This window comes from Amblyraja radiata, chromosome 15 (assembly GCF_010909765.2).
Source record: "Amblyraja radiata isolate CabotCenter1 chromosome 15, sAmbRad1.1.pri, whole genome shotgun sequence".
Lineage (NCBI taxonomy): Eukaryota > Metazoa > Chordata > Chondrichthyes > Rajiformes > Rajidae > Amblyraja > Amblyraja radiata.
In genome coordinates, this window is record NC_045970.1 from 13,754,873 (window position 1) to 13,763,865 (window position 8,993).

The following is an 8,993-nucleotide window of genomic DNA, read 5'->3' on the forward strand; positions in this document are numbered from 1 at the left end:
AGTGAGGCTAAATGCAAATTGGACGAAAAGCATGTCATATTTCGCTTGGGCTGCTTACAGCCCAGTGGTATGAATATTAACTTCTCTAACTTCAAGTAACCCTGGTATTCCATCCCTCCCCCACCCAAGTCACACCAGCTTCTTGTTTTCACCCAACAAACAGCTAACGATGGCCTGTTTCCTTTATCATCATTACTTTTTTGCATATCATTCATTCATTGTTCTTTATCTCTCTACATCAGCGTCACTCATTCCTTCTCTCCAGAGATTCTGCCTGTCCCGAGGAGTTAAGGGCCTGTCCCACTTTCACAACCTAATTCACGACCGTTTTTACTCGTGGACATTTTTCATCGGGCTAGAAAAAACGCCCCAACCTACTTGATGCCACGAGTACCTACGACTAGCATCACGGCCTGCTGCGACCTACCTACGACTTCCTACGACCTCGTGATGACCATGCTGCGAGTATGAGTCAAGGGAACACTCGGCAGAGGTCGTGAATTTGGTCGTGAAAGTGGGACAGGCCCTTTATTCCATCTTGTTGTGTCTATCTTCAATTTAAACCAGCATCTGCATTTCCTTCTTACACACGATGCCTGCATATGAACTGCATTTGTCCCAAAGCTTTTGCAGATGTTAACGTCAAAGTTGTCAAAGAAGTAAAACCCATTCAACAATCTTTAAAAAAGCTGGTAAGCTCTAAACGTTTCCCCATGTTGTTGCTTCCTGAAGAAGCCAGTCCTTGGCCAAAAAGTGGCTAGTCATACATTGGTTGCATGATCATCCATACAATCTTTGTGCACTGGAACGATGCAAACATTGGTCTCAAGGCTTCATATTCAATTGCCAGTGTAGAAGTTAAATGAAGGTGAGCTAAAAAGTTAATAGCTTACAGGAAAGCTGCTTTAAAGCGGAGATTTTTAGTCAAGGGCAATTGTGTATGAGCGAGATGTAAGTGACAAAACAATGACACGAGTAGTTACCAAGGCCAACAGAAGTGGATAAGATGGGAACGTGTTTGAATCAAAACATTCACGCTTTGTGAATCACCATTCAGAAGAAAAACAACTCTTGATCATTCTCTGAATCCCTGTCAAAGTATTTATTTATGTAGGAGCTGGAAGATCTAACTAGAAGCCTGCTTAGTATTGTTCAGTACTTAACAGCATGGATTCATCTACAGTAATGAAGTGTTCTGTAGAATTTGCATTACTCTGTTGACCTCATCTTGTGGAGCGAGGATGAATATTTCATTCAGAATGTTTAGAAATTGAGCTATGTATTCTGATGATTTGTAATAATGTTTGCACAAAATACATCAAAATATATCAATTATTGGGCTGGATTCTGTGGGTAAAATCTGGCAGCTGTAAACGTATGCATCAGTAACTTCTGCATTTATATGCGCTTGCACAGAAAAGCTGAAGCAATTTTCTGACTGGATACCAGCCTTGGATAGATTGCTGATGGAGCCCTGCAGGAGAGCATGAAGCTGCAGTAATTGCCCAGGACTTATGCTGGGACATCTGTTCTGAGAACTTGTGCCAACCTCAATCTGGTGCTACTTCTCCACTAATTTCCAAATGTGAGAAATATTCAGAATTTAACTTCCCCAAAGGACCTGACAGTAAGCTTAGCTGGTTATCATTCAGCATTTGTGTGTGTATGTGTTCGCGGGGGTGCGGGGGGGGGGGGGCTTCTTCTGTCCATTCCCCACCATCATTCCAAAAAGACTCACAAAGCTAAACAAAAAACAAGTACATGTCTGAACAAGGTACACAAAATTGCTGGGGAAACTCAGCGGGTGCAGCAGCATCTATGGAGCGAAGGAAATAGGCGATGTTTCGGGCCGAAACCCTTCTTCAGACGGAATCTGAAGAAGGGTTTCGGCCCGAAAAGTCGCCTATTTCCTTCGCTCCATAGATGCTGTTGCACCCGCTGAGTTTCCCCAGCAATTTTGTGTACCTTCGATATTCCAGCATCTGCAGTTCCCTTTTGAACACATACATGTCTGAACAACCAATATGTTGGAAGGAACTGCAGATGCTGGTTATATACCGACGGTAGTCACAAAATTCTGGATTAACTCAGCGGGTCAGGCAACATCTCTGGAGAGATGGAATGGGTGGCGTTTCAAGTTGGGATCCATCAGTCTGAAGAGGGGGTCTCGACCTGAAACGTCACACATTTCTTCTCTCCAGAGATGCTGCCTGTACCGTTGCGGGATGTTGCATCTATCAGAACAACCAATGTCAGGTTTTTTTTTAAAGCTTTGTTAGTATCTTTTTCTTTCCACTTGGAGACCTTTAAAAACTTCCACCCCTTTAGCTTCCTCGGTGTGATAATATTGCATTAGGCTTCTTGCATTTGTTCCAAAATTCTGCATTAGTGCACAGTAAAGCTCTGTTAATCCAGCATCCTCAGGATATTGGTGGTACCACACTGGCAGATATCAGCTCCATATCAAATCACTTTGGCAACACCACACCTCAATATTTAAAATGCTACACAGTAATATAGGTTTTCCATTGATCCCAATTAATTTATTGGGAGTCCGGGGAAAGGGGCTCTGGCAAAGTTTGTAAAGGAGAACATGAAAACAAACCAAGGGCATTTAAATAAAGGGAGTGCGAGAAACAAGAACTGAGTCTGTTCAATATTAACATAGGAAATGTAACCCTGTGTGATTTAAGGCAGTATGCTTAAAATCCACCATTCAGATAGTGCTGCAAACCTACTTCCCTCACAGCAGATCCACCCCACCAGTCTCATTCATGAGAAGAGGCTTGGTGTTCCTAGCCAGGATGAGGACCTGTAGTTTAAAGTGAGCAGGGGGAACAGGTCCCAGTATGTTTAAAAGAGTGCAGGATACAATGCCCCAATGAGTTTAAGAGGGGCAGTGGAGATGGGCCTCTGTTTGTATGAAGGCGATGGGCGAGGCATGGCCCTGGACTGTTTAACGGGGACTGGGAAAATGGGAAACCAATGAATTTAAATGCAGGGTGGAATACAAAACACTGTTTAAAGCAAGCATGGGAGACAGAGCCTGTTATAGTTTGAGGGAGAGCAGGAAATAGGACCCTAGTGAATTCAGAGAGATCAAAGGAAACTAGGCCTATTGTGAGGTGAGAGGGAGCATGGACATTAAGGCCCAGTGTGTTTAAAGCAAGCATGGGAAACTAAGGCCTGGTACGTTTAGAAGGAGTGCTGGAAATGGAGCCAGAGTAGAGTTGCCAACTGTCCTGTATTAGCCGGGACATCCTGTATATTGGGCTAAATTGGTTTGTCCCAAACGGGACTGCCTTTGTTCCGTATTTGACTGCTACTACTCGGGTTGAGGGGGACTGTGGGGTCGGAGCGCTGCGTCCGGCCCCGCTTCACCCATCCCGACGTAGTGCAGCCCATGGAGTGCAGCAGCAGCAGCAGCAGCACCTCGCCCGTGGCCCCGTCGGCGGGCAACCCGGCCAGCTGTCCGACCTTTGGACCTTCACTTACCGCCGACACCACCACCCCTCCTTTTCATGGCCGATCATCCTCAGTTGACCCGCGGCTGGGCTTTGTGTGTAGTCCAGCACCCGGGCCAACTCACCATTCACCCAGCCACGGCCGAGCCGGTCAACGAACTGCCGTTGGGAATTTGTCCCGTATTTTGACCGTTTGCCCCTTATTTGGGAGTGAGAAAGTTGGCAACCCTAAGCCAGAGACTCAGTGAGTCTAAAGGAAGCATGGGAAAAGGAACCAATGATTTTAAGAATGTGGGAAACAGAGCCCCTGTGAATTTAAAGGAAGGATGGGAAACAGGATTTCAGTGCATTTAAAGGGAGCACAGGAATCAAAACAATGGTAAACCATTGGGATTTCTGAACAATGGTATAGCAGATGATTAGAGTCGCACTGTGTTTTAGTTGGCCTGCCATTCACAGGGAGAGCCTCAACCAAGTCTGTCTATGAAACAATCAGAACCATGCACGCTGATAGCTTTTCAGTTCATTAACCATGGGTTAGATGTTAACATATAGCTTTCCCAGAATCAGTGAATTCAGGATAGTTGGAACTAAAACCAAAAATCTCTGGGCCAGTATTAAATGACGGCTCAATGGAGAAGATCATTGATGAAATAAAGGAATCGCTGTTATTAAAGTCACACATTAAGGCATCTTTAGAACTATAATTATGTAGACCTCAACACATTTGTTAATCTGCCGGTGTATTTTATTGAACATCTTGGAGGAGGAATTAACTTGGCCAGCTGTCTGCCAATTTAATTGGTAGCTAATACCACAAGTAACATTTATATTCCTCTGGTCTCAGAATGAAACACATGTAGCTGTGAATGCAGTGAAAGATAGATATGGAAGCACTAATTAGACGAGTGACTTCCATGCAAACATAAGCTGCTACATTACATGGTGGGTGTTAATCACAACATTAGACATAATATCATCCATGATCTGTTAAGATGTTAGGCAGGAAATAGTTGAACGGTATTTTGTTTTATTTTGACTGCAAAAATCTGAAGTAAAAGCAGAAAATGGACAGGGAGGATCTATGGATAAAGAAGCAAAGTTCATATTTCAGGACTAGAGTAAGTGGGACCCGTTGGGTCCCATGTTCACACGGGAGGGCTGGTCCCCTAACGCTATATTCCACCTTTCCACCAATTCCAATATTGGTGGCCAGTGGGGGGGGGGGGGGGCTTTCTGGAGCGCTGGTATGGGTGTTGTGGGCTGAAGGGACTGGTCTCCAGAGGGCTAGTATGGACATTGTGGGCCAAATGGATTCTTGGGGTGGCAGCTCAGTCCCTCAAGCCTGATGTGCTGGCAACTCACTCACGGCTATTCCTTGAAATTCCATTTCAAGCAGGGTGCAAGGCCACCAAATTCAAATCCATTTTCCTACTATTTCAAGCAGGGTGCAAGGCCACCAAATTCAAGTGCAGTTTCTTACCACTTCAACCAGGGTGCAAGGCCACCGAATTCAAGTACAGTTTCCGTCCACTTCAAGCAGGATCCAAGGCCACCAAATTCAAGTGCAGTTTCATACCACTTTAAGCAGGGCACAAGGCCACCAAATTCAAGTGCAGTTTCATACCACTTCAAGCAGGGTGTAAGGCCACCAAATTCAAGTGCAGTTTCATACCACTTCAAGCAGGGTGCAAGCCACCACATTCAAATCCAGTTTCATACCATTTCAAGCAGGGTCAACCCACCATAAAATCTCATAAAACACCACACTCACAGTTCAATAGACATTCAGTGTGTTCAGTTGGTTCATAGCTCAGACAGAGTTGTGACCTCTCCCTCCCCCATCATGCAGAGATGGAGCCACACCCACACTTCTGGGTTTTATAACCCCTCCCCCCTCTCACCGGAAAAGGTGTGGCCTTCATAGCGTGATTGACAGGAGAGAGAATCTCAACATTTTTTAAACACTAATAACACTTTTATCTTTCATTAATGGGAAGAATTCTCTGCACTTGATGAGCGGAGGGGGACTGAGTAAGATGGCCAAAAATCACAGCCGTAAGTTTTATCTAAAATCAATATACAGTGCAAACAGGAAGTTGTCAAGTTTAGATTTCCAACCATTTGCAGTGCTTTGACTTCAACCCAAACCCCCACCAACTATTTGCAGTGCTTTTACTTCAACCCAACCCCCCACCAACCATTTGCAGTGCTTTAACTTCAACCCAAACCCCCACCAGCCATTTCCAGTGCTTTTACTTCAAACCAACCAAATTTTCATTTTCAAACCACATTAAGGGCACTTAAGGTCAGTAAAACCACACTCATAGTTTAGTAGACATGTGTTCAGTGTTATTCACAGCTCAGACTGAGAGACATGGCCCTTCACTTCACCCATCTTGCAGAGACTGACTGAGGCACAATACATCCGGGTTTTATAGTCCCCCCTCCCACCAGCAGGGGCAGCAGAGAGAATGTCAACATTTTTTAAACATTAATAACTCTTTTATTTTTCATCGATGGGAAAAATCCTCTTGTCCTGCGCAGCGGAGGGGGACTGAGTAAGATGGCCAAAAATAACAGCCGTAAGTGGCAGCGTTTTTTCTAAAATCATGAAACAGAAATACAGGAAGTGGTCAAGATATTATTTTTAGCAATATAGATGAAGATCTTTCATCATAGATGGACACAAAAATGCTGGAGTAACTCTGCAGCATCTCTGGGGAGAAGGAATGGGTGACGTTTCAGGTCGAGACCCTTCTTCGACCCGAAACATCACCCATTTCTTCACTGCAGAGATGCTGCCTGCCCCGCTGAGTTACTCCAGCATTTTGTGTCTATCTTCAGAGTAAATCAGTGTCTGCAGTTCCTTCCTACACGGTCTTGCATGACAATCAGATAGCTGAATATCACCAGTACATACTCGTATGTTTGTTTTGTTCTCAAAGCATTGATAACATTAAACACTTCTGGTTTTTCATTACCTGCCAGACTTTGCCCTGCCCCTCCTCTCTTCCAGCTCCCCCCCCCAACCCACAATCAGTCTGAAGAAGGGCCGTGACCCAAAATGTCACCTATCAGTGGCGGACTGGCCAGGGTGTCAGCTTGCCTCGATGGCAAGTGGGCCCCTAATGAAGTGGGCCCCCTTTGTCTCCTGGCAACCAATATTTTTAGACCCAGTCCGCCACTGTCACCTATCCATGTTCTTCAGGAATGAATGCCTGATCCGCAGTTTATGCTTCAGTTATGTGGATATTAGGGAGACTACAGCTGATGTATTTGTGAATCTATTAATTTCTGTATAATAAAGAGAAAACAGTTCAGCACAGGAACACCGTTGCCCACCATATCTACACCAACCATGATGACAATCTAACTATCCCACCTCTCTGCACATCATCCATTCCCCTTTATTCTCAGCCTGTTTGTGTGTCTATGTAAATATTTCCTAAACTTAGTTATTGTATCAGTTTTCTCCATCTCCCCTGTCAGCCTGTTCCAGGTAGTTGCCAGTCTCTGTGCAGGGAAACAAAACTTCCTTCACACATCTCATTTAAATTTATCCATCTTACCTTAAAGCTACAACGTGTAGCGTTTAACACTTCCACCCTGGGGAAAAAAACAGTACTCCTGAGAAACAATCTGCCAAAACCCATGGTTTGTGCCAGCTAGAAAGGCAAAGGCAGTGTAAGCATGGGCAAACACCACCACCTGAAAGATGCCTGCCAAGCCCCACACCACCCTGACAAAGATATATCGCTGCCACTGGGTCAATATCCTGGAGGTCTCTCCCTAACAGCTTAGCTTAGTTTAGTTTAGAGATACAGCGTGGAAACTGGCACTTCAGCCCACCGAGCCTGCACCGACCAGCGATCCCCGCACATTGACACTACCCTACTAAAGACAATTTTACATTAATACCAAGCCAATTAACCTACAAACCTTTGGCGTGATAGGGGAAACCTGAAGATCTCTGAGAAAACCCATGCAGGTCACAGGGAAAATGTACAAACTCCGTACAGACAGCACCCGTAGTCGGGATCGAACCCGGGTCTCCAGCACTGCTACCGCTGTAAGGCAGCAACACTCTCGCTGCGCCACCGTGCCGCCCTAGTATATGTGGTAAGAGTTATGTACAAGTTTCAGTGGTTGTAATATCTTTGGTATGGTGTTCCAATACGCAAATACAATAGATATCATAGAAGAATATTAGGCTAGAGGAGAAGCTAGTTGGAGCAACAGGTTTATCATTTAGCCATCACATTTCAGCTTTTGTAATATTTTTTTATTGCCAAGGCTGAATACCAAAACTATACATAAATTAGGCAGAATGTTCCCATTTATTTTTACATTTGAAAAATAGATATATCATATGACTCTCTTGTGGAATAAGATTACAGTTTGTTCATGTAAACCCATGCAGCACTGTCGGCTGTGGAGATGAGCAAGGCAGGTTTTTAACAGAGATTAGTACATACCTGAAACATGCTGCTAGGGATGGTGGTCATAGAGTCATAGACAATAGACAATAGGTGCAGGAGTAGGCCATTCAGCCCTTATAGTCGGCACCCCCATTCAATGTGACCATAGATGATCATCCACATTCAGTATCCCGTTCCTGCCTTCTCCCCATATCCCCTGACCGCCATCTGTAAGAACTCTATCTAACTCTCTCTTGAAAGCATCCGGAGAATTGGCCTCCATGCCTTCTGAGGCAGAGAATTCCATAGATTCACAACTCTCTGGGTGAAAAAGTTTTTCCTTATCTCCGTTCAAAATGGCTCACCCCTTATTCTTAAAAGTCATATAGCACAGAAACTGGCCTCTTACCACACTGTATCTCTGACCTAAACTAAACATCCCTATTCTTCTCTCCTCAAGCTTCCACTTTATGAACTCTTAATTATTGAGTCTCCAGTCACTCCCACCATTACTGATGTAAATTTTTCCACGATATTTTCAATACAAAATGTCCAATGTTTGATCTCTTCTGAACATGATGTTCCTCTGATTCTAGTCTTTAATGCACCCTCCTTCATTGCCTTATCATGGATGGAAAACCCTCTGTTTTCGTGTTACAGCTCCCTCCCTCTAATGTCTCAGCAGCAATTTGGCTTTCAGTGACTATTCTGCATCTCAGTGTGTACGTCTGACCAAATTACAAAGCACAAGTCTACTGAAATCCAAAACAAAAATACTGGAAATACATAAAGGCTAATTAGCAACCAGAGAAAAGGAAGTAAAATTAAGGCTTATGAAAGATCCATGACCTGGAACATTAACTCTGTTCTACTGAGTTTCAACAGCCTTTCCTCCCAATATTCACCTTAATTGTACTATTTGATGAGTACTTGGGGATACTATCTATATAATTAAACCTCTGATCTTGACCACTTCCTGTTGCACTGCATATTGATTTTAGAAAAAGCGCTACCACTTACAGCTGTGATTTTTGCCCATCTTACTCAGAGTCCCCCTCCGCTGCACAGGACAAGAGGATTTTTCCCATCGATGAAAAATAAAAGACAT